Raw genomic sequence first — 13,438 nt, 5'->3', positions numbered from 1 at the left:
GTGGTATTCGGTAGGTTGTCTGCACTTAGTGGTTAGGGCACCAGGACCAGATGAGATGCATCTAAATATACTGCGGGAAGTGAGGGCGGAAATTGTAGAGGCACTAGACATAATTTTTCAGTCTTCTTTGGACTTGGGGGTGATGCCAGAGGAGCAGAGAATTACACCCTTGTTCAAAAAAGGGTATAAAAATAAGCCCAACAACAACAGACCAATCAGTTTGACTTTGGTGGTAATTTGGGACAAAATTAGTGATTACATGTGGGTTAATTGAAGAAGACCAGCGTTAATTTCTTCAGGGATAACTAAGTTTAACTAAGTTGGAGCCTTTTTTGAAGAAGTAGCAGATTTGATGAGGGTCCTGCTGGTGATGTGGTGTGCATGGACTTCCAAAAGGCATTTGATACGGTGCCACACAACAGACTAGTGAGCAAAGTTACTGCTCATGGAATAAAAAGGACAGTGGCATCATGGATACAAAATTGGCTCGAGTGTCAGAGAGTACTGCTAACTGGACGTGTTTCAGGCTGAAAGAATGTTTGTAGTGGAGTTCCCCAGCTGTTCAGTGTTGGGAGCCTTGTTTAATGACCTAGATCTTGGTGTACAGGGTACATTTTCAAAGTTTGCAAATTATATGAAAGTCAAATTTGAATTGTGAGGCAGATAGTGTAGAACTTCAAAAGGACATTGACAAGTTGGTGGAGTGGACAGATAGGTGGCAGATGAGATTCAGTGCAGAGAAATGTGAAGTGATTCACTTTGGTAGGAAGAACATGGAGAGTTGGTAGAAAATAAATGTCACAATCCTAAGAGTGGGTGCACGTGCAGAGGGGGATGGGTGTGTATGTGCATACACCATTGAAGGTGGCTGGACAAGTTGATGAAGCATGCCGATATCAGGCTTTATTAATAGGAGTATAGAGTACAAGAGAAAGAAGGTTATGTTGAAATTGTATAGGACACTTGTTAGTCGCAGCTGGAGTATTGCATCCAGTTCTGGGTAACGCACTTCAGGAAGTATGTGAAGGTATTGGAGAGAGTGCAGAAAAGATCCATAAGAATGGTTCCAGGGAAGCGGAACTTTGGCTATGAAGATAGATTAGAGAAATTAGTACTTTTTCCTTGAAGAAAAGAATTTCCTGAGAGGAGACAAAATCATGTGGTGTCTGGATAGAGTAGAGAGGGAGAAACTGGTCCCACTCATGATGGGATCGAGACTGAGAGGGCACAGATTTAAAGTGACTGGTAAAGAAGCAAAGGTAACATGAGACATAAGTTTTTCGTGCAGTGGCTAAGGTCTAAAATGCACTGCCTGAGTGTTTGGTGGAGGAAGATTCAATTGAAACATTCAACAGGGAATTAGACAGTTATCTAGAATGTGTGTGTGTGTCACGCTGTGTGTGTGTCACGCTGTGTGTGTGTCACGCTGTGTGTGTGTCACGCTGTGTGTGTGTCACGCTGTGTGTGTCACGCTGGTGTCACGCTGTGTCACTCTGTGTGTCTGTGTCACTCTGTGTGTGTGTGTGTGTGTGTCACTGTTGTAGTGGGGAGTCTCGCTCTTTGTCCCCCATCCCACCATCACCCTGGCCCCGAGGGGAGCCCCACGTTTTAAAATAGCTGTTGCTTTAAGTATTCAGTGAGAGGGTTATCTGGTGGCGTGGGAGGGGGGAGCTGGGTAATGAAATTAAAATCTATTCAAGATTCTGGGCGGGAACCTTGGTACCTTCCCAGCGAAGGATAGGGAAAATCAGGAAACATGATCTCGCTGGGGGCAATCGTGTTTCCCAATTCTCTCCTTATTTTCTGCCTGTGTCGTTGTTCTCCTTGTTGACAAATGCAAGATGAAATCGCCCCCAAGTGACATATGGTAGCTTGGGTTAAAAGTAATGTAGTCGTGTATGTAGCTGACATTTGCTCCACTTTAACTGCCACTGAATTATGCACTTCAAGCGTTGTCCCACTCACAATGTGTTTGTGATTAGTGGCAGTTTCTGTAAGCATACCAAGTGTCCTGTAAGCCAAAACCTGCCCTCTTGCACTCTTGTTCTGAGTCGACTTGTGCAGGTTTAGCTATTAACTGCTAATTGCAAAACATTGTTTACAAGACATCAGGTCAGGTGGGATACTGATCATGTGAAAACCATATCAGCAGACCAATGAACTGCTCCATTAGATTCATGTACCGGTTAGTACACAGAAGCCAATTGATTCGACCAGCTCTTGAATCGAAACAATACCTCAGAACAAAAGAAAATCTGTTCGTAAGGAGTTAATGTGTCCCTTTTCAGGACAGATCCTAGTGAGCATCGAGCTATGTGGATGAAAGTTGGGTTTATTGCCTGATGGGACTTCAGGTTAGTTGTTGCACGTGGATAATCTGAATTTTCATTCATTCAGAGTTCAAACTCCTGGACTAAAGCTGAGCACCGATATTTGTGATGTATACAATGGAACATCTTTCACATTATAACCATTTCCTTAACTTAAACCAAACTGATGAGCCTTGTTTCTCGTTTCAAGGCTTCATTCTATGATCATCTTGCTGGTGCCAGTACAGAGCGAGACTGCGGATAGTTGGGAACCTGTCTCGGGGGCAGGGAATTCATATGGTGTTCGTGGAAGTGGAAATGACTAGGGTTGGGAAGCATTTTCCGATCAGGGCCATTGTGATCTCCTGGACTCGTTTCGATCGCCTCAGGGGGTTTGAGAGGAATTTCCCAGATTTTTTTTCCCCATATTGGCCCTGGGGTTTTTCACTCTGGGTTTTCGCCTCTCCCTGGAGATCACATGGTCTGGAATGGGGGGGTGGGGGTGAGTTAATAGGTTGTAATGAACAAAGCATCGTAGCTGTGAGGGACAGCTCGGTGGATAGGATATTGGTATGTAGATAGGCTGGAAAATTGGGCGGGGATCCTGGATTCAGGATTCAATCCTGGACCGGGGAGCGGCGCGGGCTTGGAGGGCCGAAGGGCCTGTTCCTGTGCTGTATTGTTCTTTGTTCTTTGTTCTTTGATAATTAGAATTTTACAACTTGTGATGTGAGATGTTTACTTCTGAGTACGTGTTGCTTGCTCCATGTATTCCCCTTAATGGTTCAGGACTCAGAAGGATTAATTTTGTTATATAACCTGTTAATCAACCATAGTCGAAGAAACAATAACAGTTTTTCTTTAGGATACAGGTGAAGCTATGCTTCAAGTAACTCCATAACGCCTTGACCATGGTAATTCAGTTGACACCAAGAACAACATTTCTGCACCCCGACTGATGTTCAGATCAGTCAACCAGACCTTGGATAACGCATTTCCGGTCCTTCACTTTGAAAGTCAGCAAAGCAAAATGCCATTTGTTTGTAGAGTCAGAGGTACTGATGAACAGTCTACGCTTGATCTGTTAATTTATCTGTTCTCTGTACAGACGTTACCTGATCTGAGTGTTTCTTTCTTTTGCTGCTTTTGTTTCAGATTGGCAGCAACCGCAGTCTTTTGTTTTTGTTTGTTGCTTGAGGGTTTTGAAATAGATGCATGTTTCAGAATGTCACCTTGTGGTGAGTGTGCGGCTTGATGAGAAGTTTAGGTAGATCTTGCTAGTTTATGGACCTGGTTATTAGCCACGGGGCCATTATCCGTTTAATAGATCTGCAAGGTCAAAGACATAGACAGTTTCAATCGAATTAGTTAGCTAAGTACGGGTGACACTTTGAGATTTAAATTTGCTTTTCTTTGATTGCTAGCCTGACCTTATTTAATTTTAATTTGTTTTGCAGTTAAAAGGAAATGGGCTCAGATGAACCCTTGAGGCTAGTCAAACATTAAGATAATGTAAGGTTACATATTCCTCCTCCATTTGCTAACATTAGTAAAATGTCTGCAGGAGTTTGAATTGCCAGTTTATTATGTTAACATTAGGGGGTCTTAAAATAAGTTTTGATGCTATAGTTTGCTTTGCTGATGCGCATTTACAGCACAAGATCCTTTAATTGATAACCACCATTGTTTGTACTGCTTGGCAGATGGCAATTATTGCTGGAAAGTATACACAATCTATTTAGAAAAAACCGTATGGTCAGCATGACCTTTCTGACTCCTGTAATGGGATTAATCTTGCTACAGTGAATGTTAAAAGGCAGTCGTGCTTCTAAACTCTGGTGTTTGTTTAACACTTCTGCATAACTGCACACATCCTGCCCCGGCCCATTCAATCCCTAAACCTTTGGCAATAACACCCTTCCCTAATTTGATTTTGGCACATATTTTAATGGAAGTATCAACTGAACACAAACTCTGCTCACATGGCATTTAGTTTGCAGGACTCATTATTCAATTGAAAGGAATGTTGATCAAGCTGATACTTTTTGTTTGTGTTTTGATTGGTTCATTTCAGTGTTGTGACATTCTTTGATGTGGTATGAAATGTACAACTGCATAGTTTCAAACGATTGCAGTTCTGCATGTAACTCCTGTGCTGCTGAGCTACTGCAGTTAAAAACTCTGCCACATTCGTCTCCAGTTTTTCTTAAAATTAATTCAGAAACATAGAAAATAGGAGCAGGAGTAGTTCGTTCGGCCATTCGAGCTTACTCCACCATTCAATATGATCATGGCCATATTGGTTAGTAGGCAGGAAACGGAGTTGGAATAAATTAGTCTTTTTCGGAGTGGCATCCAGTGACTAGTTGGACACTGTATGAATCAGTGCTTGGGCCCTAGCTATTCACAATATACATTAGTAGTTTGATTTGACTTATTATTGTTACATGTATTAGTATACAGTGAAAATTATTGTTTCTTGTGCGCTATACAGACAGCGCATACCATTCATAGAGAAAGAAATGAGAGAGTGCAGAATGTAGTGTTACAGTCATAGCTGTTTGGATAAGGAAACCAAATGTAACATTTCCAAGCTAGCTGATGACACAAAACTTAGGTCGAATGTGAGTAGTGAGGAAGATGTTCAGAGGCTCCAAGGTGATTTGGATAAGTTGAATGAGTGGACAAGTACATGGCAGATGCATTATAATGTGGATAAGTGTGAAGATACCCCGTTCGGTAGGAAAATCAGAATGACAATGTGTTATTTAAATTGCGATAGATTGGGAAATGTTGTGTAAAGGGTCCTAGGTGTCCTTGCACTCTGATCACTGAAAGGACTGGAGCCCCGTTGTAGAAATGGGGGCCACAACTTCTGTCAAAATTGAACTGATTTCCTCTTTGTGGTTGTTCGTGCCCTTGACTTATACTTCCTTAAACCTGACTAAGAAGTCTTGGAGGATGCTGAAAATCTACCATGTTACTCTGTATATCAAGAACTTGCATGAATTTTGATTTGAGATTCAACCGGTGGCATTTTGGGTGTCATCCACTTTGATTCCTTGTATTTCCCTTGGCCTAGTTGCGTTGATTGAACCAATAGTGATGCCAATTCAGTGAATTTTCTGTGGCAAAATTCAATTTCCAAGGGTGAGGCACGTGTATGGCAGGTTGGGTGAGGGAAATCCAGTGGCCATTCTTTGAAGACCAAGCAATTGCTTAACAACTGTGCCCATTCTACGAGAATAAGGGATTCTTGGACAAACTTAAGATATTGTTTACTTGCTCTCTGCTTCCTGTAAGGACTCTCTTCATTCTTCCAGCTTCTCTATCTATGTTGCATCTGTTTGGACACTTTCTGAGATGTTTCCTTTCTGCTCAAACGATGGGAATAATTTTTCCCTCCAGCCTGTGGTGGCTTTCGTGGTGAGGGGGGGCTGGAAAATTTGGAGAGAAGCCAAAAATTGGAAATCCGCTGGCAGGAAAACAATTTGGAATTTTTCCCCTGGCCAGCTCGATGGTGGGTCGGGTTTCCGCATTATCATTTCATCAGCGCTCATTTAAAATGCTACTTGCTGGAACCATGTAGCTGGCACCCAATCTAGCGCCTCATCAGTGTGAAATTTAATTGGTCTGAAACACATTTGGAAATAAGTGGCATGTGGCTGTCAGCCTTCACTCCATTCTTAAATGTCACACCATGCTGAATTTCTTTGCCTGTGGCTGATACCAGGGATCCAAAGGGACCTGTGTGGCATCTCAGGCTGGCACACACAAGTGCATCAAGGATGTAGAGGGGAGGTGATGGTGTAGTGGTATTGTCACTGGACTAGTAATCCAGAGTTCCAGGGGACTCTGGGATCCTGATTTCAACTACCTACCATGGTGAAATTTGAATTCAATACAACTCTGGAGTTAAATCTAATGATGACCTTGAAACCATTGTCGATTGTCGTAAATACCTAATGTCCTTTTTAAGGAAGGAAATCTGCCATCTTTACCTGGTCTGACTTGTATGTGACTCCAGATCCACAACAGTGTGGTTGACTCTTAAATGCCCTCTGAAATGGCCGAACAAGCCAATACAATCAAGGGAAATTAGGGATGGGCAACAAATGCTGGCCCAGCCAGCGACACCCACATCCTGTGAATGAATAAAAAAAGTAACAGATCCCACCTGCAGGAAGGATCATCATTATGTGAGGTTCACACTTGATGAAGATAGCCAGGCTGCTAGATTTAATGGGTTTGCAACTATCTCAGTCTTCTGAAGAGTGCAATCAACTGCACACATGTGGCTTTGAGAGTTTCATGGCATTAGCCCCTGATGGTTTTACAATTGAAAAGAGTGCCACTCCATCAATGTTCAACTGGTATGTGATCATCGGAAGCACATAATGCATTTTTGCTCCAGGTACCCTGGGAGTTGCCATGACTCATACATCCTGAATCACTGCTTCACATATTTGAAGGGCCTCAGCGAGTACAGGGATGGCTGAGTGGGGATAAGGAGTACCAGCTAAGGTGATGAATCATGTCACCTGTACATTGCTCTCGAGAGTGCCTCGAAGGAGAGGTCCAATGAAGTGCATGGCTCCACACGATCCATTACCGAGCAGACCATTGGCATCCTGAAGATTCCGATGGTTGGACCATTTGGATGGAGTTCTGCATTGCACTCCAGAGAGGGTTTCCTGCAAAGTGGTGCTCTGCTGCACTCTTCACAACCTGGCATGTCAAAGGGGTTGGGGGGGAATCTCTTGCCAGATGGAGAAATGGAGGAGGCAGAGAGCTCCTCAGACAGTGAAAAGCAAAGGTCCAGGAACCTGAAGAGGGAGATGAGGGTAGCTTCTATATGACGTGCTTCTTCAATGGCATCAGTATGGAAGATGTGCATGAGACACTTTGATATCCACAAGCTTCCAGGAGGAGTAAGATGCAGGCAACAGGAGATGGCCACATTCCTTCTGTACTGAGTGTCACACCATTGCACTGAGAAACTTACAACCAGTCACATCGACAGCAAGTTCTACATTTGCTCTTGTACCTTCAACCCCCGTGATTCACTAGTCCATGATCTGTGGAAAGGTCAGTGGTGAACTCTGTCTTCACGTGCTCTGGGAAGTGTAAATTGACGAAACAGCGCCACGGCTAAGTCAATGAACTTGATGCAATTGTGGCTAGCTTAATGAGAAACAACAGCTGACAGTGAAATGAGGGCATGGTTGGAGATATTATCATCTCATCAGGTCTTGTGTTTTGGTGCTACCACTTAGGAGACACCATTGCAGCTATGCCTTCAGACTGCTGAGCAACCCCACACAACACTGTCTTGCAAGCAATACATTAGCTCACATTTCCAAGAAAGATTTTGACACATCTCTCTGACACCACGCAAGGTTCTGCTAACTATCTTGAGTGGGTTTTACATCTCATGAAGAGAGGTGATGACTGAGTGGGAGGATGGCTCACCCTCTCAATAGGAGGGCACATACATGATTATGCATGATGCCTTCAGATAACTAAACCATTTTCATTGACATCAAATAAATTCAAAAAAGTGCAACTTTTATACAGTTATTTAATACCTATGACCCCGAAGTGATAACATTTCTTTCTTTGCCTAACTCTAATGCTGCGCCAGGGCGCAGCCCCGACATTTGCAGCAGAGGTGAAGGCAGGCTGCTGAATGCTACCTTCTGTGATTACCTTGGAAGAGAGTCTCTTGTGGCTCGAGGCCGGGAGGACACTGCCTTGATAAGGTTCTCCTGCTTGGGGCAGATACATGAATAGGGTGGGATTAGAGGGATATGGTCCCCCGGAAGGGTAGGGGTTTTTAGTTAAGTCGGGCTGCATGGTCGGTGCAGGCTTGGAGGGCCGAAGGGCCTGTTCCTGTGCTGTAATTTTCTTTGTTCTTTGTAAGCACTCTCCTCAGCCTGACCAGCTGGAGTTGATGGTGTCACAGGCAGAGGGGATTTAGAGCAGTGTCCTATATGGAGGCCCCTCCTGACAGCCCTCCTTCATGTGGGTGTCCGAGGGCACCGAGGAGAAAGGATGCCCGGAGGGAAGTCACCTTTCCATTCAAATGCAGGAGATGCAATGGCTGTCTTTTTATCTCTTCGCATCATCCAAAACCCCAAGAGCCCCTTTCAGATGAAACAGTGACTTATACTTCTTTATGTCTACTTAACTGTACTACTTGTCCTGAAAATGTATTCACTGATCATGATGAGGTCTCTATACTGGGGAGACCAAACGCAAACTGGGTGACTGTTTTGCGGAATATCTTTGTTGGGTCCACAAGCATGACCCTGAGCTTCCTGTCGCTTATCATCTGAACTCTCCACCTTTCTCCCACTCCCACCTTTTCTGTCCTTGGCCTCCTGCAATGTTCCACTGAAGCTCAACACGGGTTTGAATCGCAGCATCTTGTCTTTCAACAGGACACTTTGCAGCCTATTAGTATTGAGTTCATTTTTGCTTCATAACCTCTGCCCCTATTTTGTATTGTTTATTTGCTGGTTCAGTTTGTTCTCTTTGTTCTCTCAACCCCTTTACTTTGCATTTAGATGGCTGCTATCCTGCCACCTCATCTAGACATATCTTTTGTTCTTTAGTTGACCTGTTAACCACTCTTTTTTTTGGCTTTGTACCATGAAGCCTCTTGTCAATTTGACCTGCGCTCCACCTTGTCACACACATTCCTTTTTGTTCTTTTTCCCACCCCCTCCCCTTCTATCTGCTCAAAACCTCTTACATTTCTGACTTTTCTCAGTTCTGATGAAAGGTCACGGATCTAAAACATCAGCTCTTTATCTCCCTCCACAGATGCTGTCTGATCTGCTGACCATTGCCAGCATTTTCTGTTTTGAATTCCGTTTTCCAGCAGTGTTTAGCTTTCGTGCACACGTTCAGTTGTTTAGTTGTATGGTTAGTTTGCGTCTGCAACATATTCGCTGCAAAGATTTGCTTGTTGTGAATGCCATCTGTCCTGCCATCATTCAGCTTTCCTCCAGCGATTTAAAATCTTCCATGGGCTTGCTCAAGAAGTAGATGCTATACCAAGAGATTTAAAAGATTAATATTAAGTTTAGTGTTCTGCCAATTACTGTGGCCCTTCACTTGTGCTTTACCTTGGTGACCCTATAATGTATGCCTTTCTTAGTCCAAAAGTTTGTGACCAACAGTGTGGTTTGTTGTTTAGAATCCCGACAGTGCAGAAGAAGGCCATTTGGCCCATTGAGCCTGCACCGACAACAATCCCACCCAGGACCTATCCCCGTAACCTAAGTATCTACTCTGCCAGTCCCTGAAACATTAAGGGACAATTTTAACACAGCCAATCAACCTAACCGGCACATCTTTAGGACTGTGGGGGAAACCGGAGCACTCGGTGGAAACCCACGCAGACACGGGGAGAATGTGCGAACTCCACACAGACAGTGACTCAAGGCCGGAATTAAACCCGGGTCCCTGGTGCTGTGAGGCAGCAGTGCCAACCACTGTGCCACCGTGTCGCTGTTGCATTGGAAAGCTGATGCTGAAGCTCTGGAGCAGAGTCAGGTGATGGTGCTAGAACAGCCAAGGTCATTTAATCCTTAGTGGAGCCTGAATGGAGTGATGAATGTGTGAATACCGTCAGAGGAAGATACCTTAACAGACCCTACTGAAAGTCATTCATGACTGTTGTTTCCAAATGACTTGATTTATACATTCTATCAAATCCTGCAGCAATGGACAAATGTACCCGGGTTCCCAAAGGCTCATTGCACTAGAGGCAGTAACTGGGACAGAATGTTGTTCTGTGCTCCCTGTTAAGGAAATCCAGAGCAGATGCCACTCACTTCATGGTTCTGTGTGTGCGCTTAAGGAAATGCAGTTAAAAAGGGTCACCCAATTTGGAGTCAAAGATCACTCATTTCTTAAAACCAGCAGTCTTAAGTTAATGATTGGAGGAGGCAGAGCAAATAAATGCAAGTTCTTAGGTCGAATTGCAGTGCTGACCACCTTTTTAAAGGTGACATTAGTCTGAGGAACAATGGGCTTTGTCTTAATCTTTTGCCTCCTTACCCACTGACTGGAAAAAGCCTGTGGAAACGGCACGGTGGCACAGCAGTTATCACTGCTGCTTCACAGTGCCAGGGACCCGGGTTCAATTCTGGCCTCGGGTGACTGTCTGGGTGGAGTTTGCATATTCTCCCCACCCCACCCCTCCGTGTCTTGGAACAGTGAGGCAAGCAATTCACTGGGCAGAAGTCTCTTGATGCAACCTGCAGTTCACGGCATGAATTCGTAGACCATGGGGAAGCCCCATCTGCTCGATTCATTATTAGTGACAATTTGTCAGAAAGGTTTGAACTTTAAAAGTAAGTAGCAAATGCTCAAAGAGCCTTAAACTCCTTGTGCACCTAGTGATGCTTATAACGATCAAAACTAATGATGGTGGTAACTTTTACTCATTTTCCTTTCTCACACTGTTGGAATCATGTCTTCAAGGAGCAGGCGTCAGCTGTGGCTGTGCATGGTGTTTTGTGTGGGTGTAGGGAAGTGGAAGAGTGTTAAGTTGCTATATCTGACACATGTGCTGTCTCTCAGCTGGGTATCCTCTCTAGGTTTTCTGTTGAAAGCATTTAATTGCACAGTATAAGTTTTCAATGTTGGTGGCAAAATAATTAAAAAAACTAATGGTATGGATTGGAACCTTGTTTGGATTAAACTCAGACATATGTTAAATTCCCCCACCACCACCTTTCCCTCTCCAGGTAGCTACACAAAATTGGTTTCAGCACTCTCCACCCATTCTGTAAGGGATGAATTTGTATTATTGATTTAATGGACCACAAGATTGTGGTGGGAAATAGTAATTCCAAACTGGGTAATAATAGTGGGTTGTTGTCAGATTGGGGTTATAGTAGGCAATCTTTGAGTGGAGGTGTTACATTCTTTACCTAACCTGTTCCATTCCCATCCCCATTTCCAAGTCAGGATGGTGTGTGACTTGGGGGGGGACTTCCAGGCGGTGGTGTTCCCATGGAACTGTTGCCCTTGTCCTTCTAGATGGTAGTGTGAGCGGAACAGGCAGTCAGCAGCACCTGGAGGGTAATGCGAATGAAGGACCCTGGAATAGGCAGTCAGCAGCACCTAGAGGAGAGTGAGAGAGGAGGACACTAAGCCAGATAGCCAGCAGCACCTAGAACCTAATATCGCAAGAGAAGCATAAGTTCATTGGTTGGTGAGAAACTGCTGTGAGGGAGAGTTACAACGTAGTTGAGAATTAGAAAAACACATTCTTTTTTAAAAGAAGGGGCTACTTGAATTTATGAAAGAAACAAGCAATAGGGAAATAAAGTTGAGGCCAGGTAAATTAAAGTTGCATAAATAAACCAATGGGACTAAAGTTAACATGATCGTGAAAAAGCAAATTGAAGTCATGGCTGGACAGCTTAGTCATGTGGAATGCTTGCCTTGTAGTATGTGGGATGTCATGGAGTTCCTGATGTCCTAGACGACCATGGGCACAGGAAATGTCACCAGCTGCAGAACCTTGAGCTCCGCACTTTGGAGCTTGAGCAGAGGCTAGAGTCACTGTGACGCATCCGAGAGGGTGAGAGCTACCTGGATAGCATGTTTAGAGAGGTGGTCACAACACAGCTTAGGAATCTCAAGGCAGAAAGGGAATGGGTGGCTGCCACACAGCCAAAGAAAACTCGGCCGGTTGTGCAGGTGTCCCCTGAGGTCCTACTCACCATCAGTTTTCTGTTTTGGATACCCGTGAGGGTATTGGTTCCTCCAAGGAGTGCAATCAAAGCCACGTTTGTGGCATCACAGGCGGCTCCCCTGCGCAGCAAGGGAGAAAGAAGAGGGGAAGAGCAGTAGTGGTAGAGGATTGATTAGTTAAAGGAACAGACGGTGTTTCTGTGGCCATCGATGTGATTCCAGGATGGTGTGTTGCTTCCCTGGTGCGAGGGACAAGGATGTCATGGAGCGACTGCAAAACATTCTTCTCGGGCAGGATGATCAGCCAGAGGTCATAGTCCATGTTTGTACCAAGGACTTGGGTAGGAAAGGGGGTGAGGTCCTGAAAGCAGACTTTAGGGACCCAGGAAGGAGATTGATAAACAGTTTTTTTGTATTAGTGTCACAAGTAGGCTTACATTAACACTGCAATGAAGTTACTGTGAAAATCCCCTAGTCGCCACACTCCGGTGCCTGTTCTGGTACACTGAGGGAGAATTTAGCATGGCCAATGCACCTAACCAGCACGTCTTTCGGACTGTGGGAGGAAGCTGGAGCACCCGGAGGACACCCACACAGACACGGGGAGAACGTGCAGGCTCCGTACAGACAGTGACCCAAGCTGGGAATTTAACCTGGGTCCCTGGCGCTGTGAGGCAGCAGTGCTAACGGCTGTGCCATCGTGCTGCCCCTCCAAAGCAATAATCTCAGGATTACTCACAGTTCCAAGTGCAAACGAATATAGAAACCGGAGAATTGAGTGATTAAACATGTGGCTGGAAAGCTGGTGTAGGAGGGAGGGCATCAGATTTCTGAGTCATTTGGTCCAGTGCTGGGGAGGATGGGACCTATACAAGTTGGATGGATTGTACATGAACAGAACTTGGGTGAATATCCACGCAGGGAGATTTGCTAGTGCTGTTGGGGAGGGGGTGTTTAAACTAGATTGGCAGGGGGATGGGAACCCAAGGGCATATTCAGTGCAGGGAACAGGAGATAGAGAATTAGTGAGTAACTCTGAAAGACAGGGGCAGCACAGGTTAAAAGGTGTACAGTGCAGGAATTTGGCAGTATTAAGTGGCATATATGTAAATACGGGGAGTATAGTAAATAAAGCTGACGAGTTGAGGGCACAGATAGACATGACAGCATGATATCATCACTATAAATGGAAACCTGGTTTAAGGAGGGGCAAAATGGCAGCCCAACATCCCTGGATATAAAGTATTCAGGCAGGATAAGGAGGGGGGTAAAAAGGTGGGGAAGTAGCATTATTTGTTAAAGAATCAATTACAGCTTTGAGGAGGGATGATGTTGAATGAAACATCAAATGAGGCCATATCGGTTGAGCTGAGAAGGGGCAGCCACACTGCTAGGGCTGTACTATAGAGCCC

The 13,438-nt window shown here is 44.6% G+C and overlaps 1 protein-coding gene across 4 annotated transcripts in view; it reads left to right on the top strand.

Annotated features, from left to right (window-relative positions):
- Positions 1-13,438, top strand: part of carhsp1 (calcium regulated heat stable protein 1) — a 96,474-nt gene that overhangs the window by 33,584 nt on the left and 49,452 nt on the right. Inside the window, exon 1 of one of the 4 annotated variants that reach the window (XM_078240403.1) lies at positions 2,251-2,354. The exons of 2 other annotated variants lie outside the window; for them this stretch is intronic. The gene's annotated coding sequence lies outside the window, so the exon portion shown is untranslated. Of the gene's footprint in view, positions 1-2,250; positions 2,355-10,329; positions 10,676-13,438 lie in introns of those variants that run through there. One more of the 4 variants, XM_078240400.1, reaches the window with a different exon arrangement.

The sequence above is a fragment of the Mustelus asterias genome, chromosome 23, assembly GCF_964213995.1.
Source record: "Mustelus asterias chromosome 23, sMusAst1.hap1.1, whole genome shotgun sequence".
NCBI lineage: Eukaryota > Metazoa > Chordata > Chondrichthyes > Carcharhiniformes > Triakidae > Mustelus > Mustelus asterias.
Note: the sequence above shows the minus strand (reverse complement) of the source record. Positions and strands in the feature narration are given on the sequence as shown.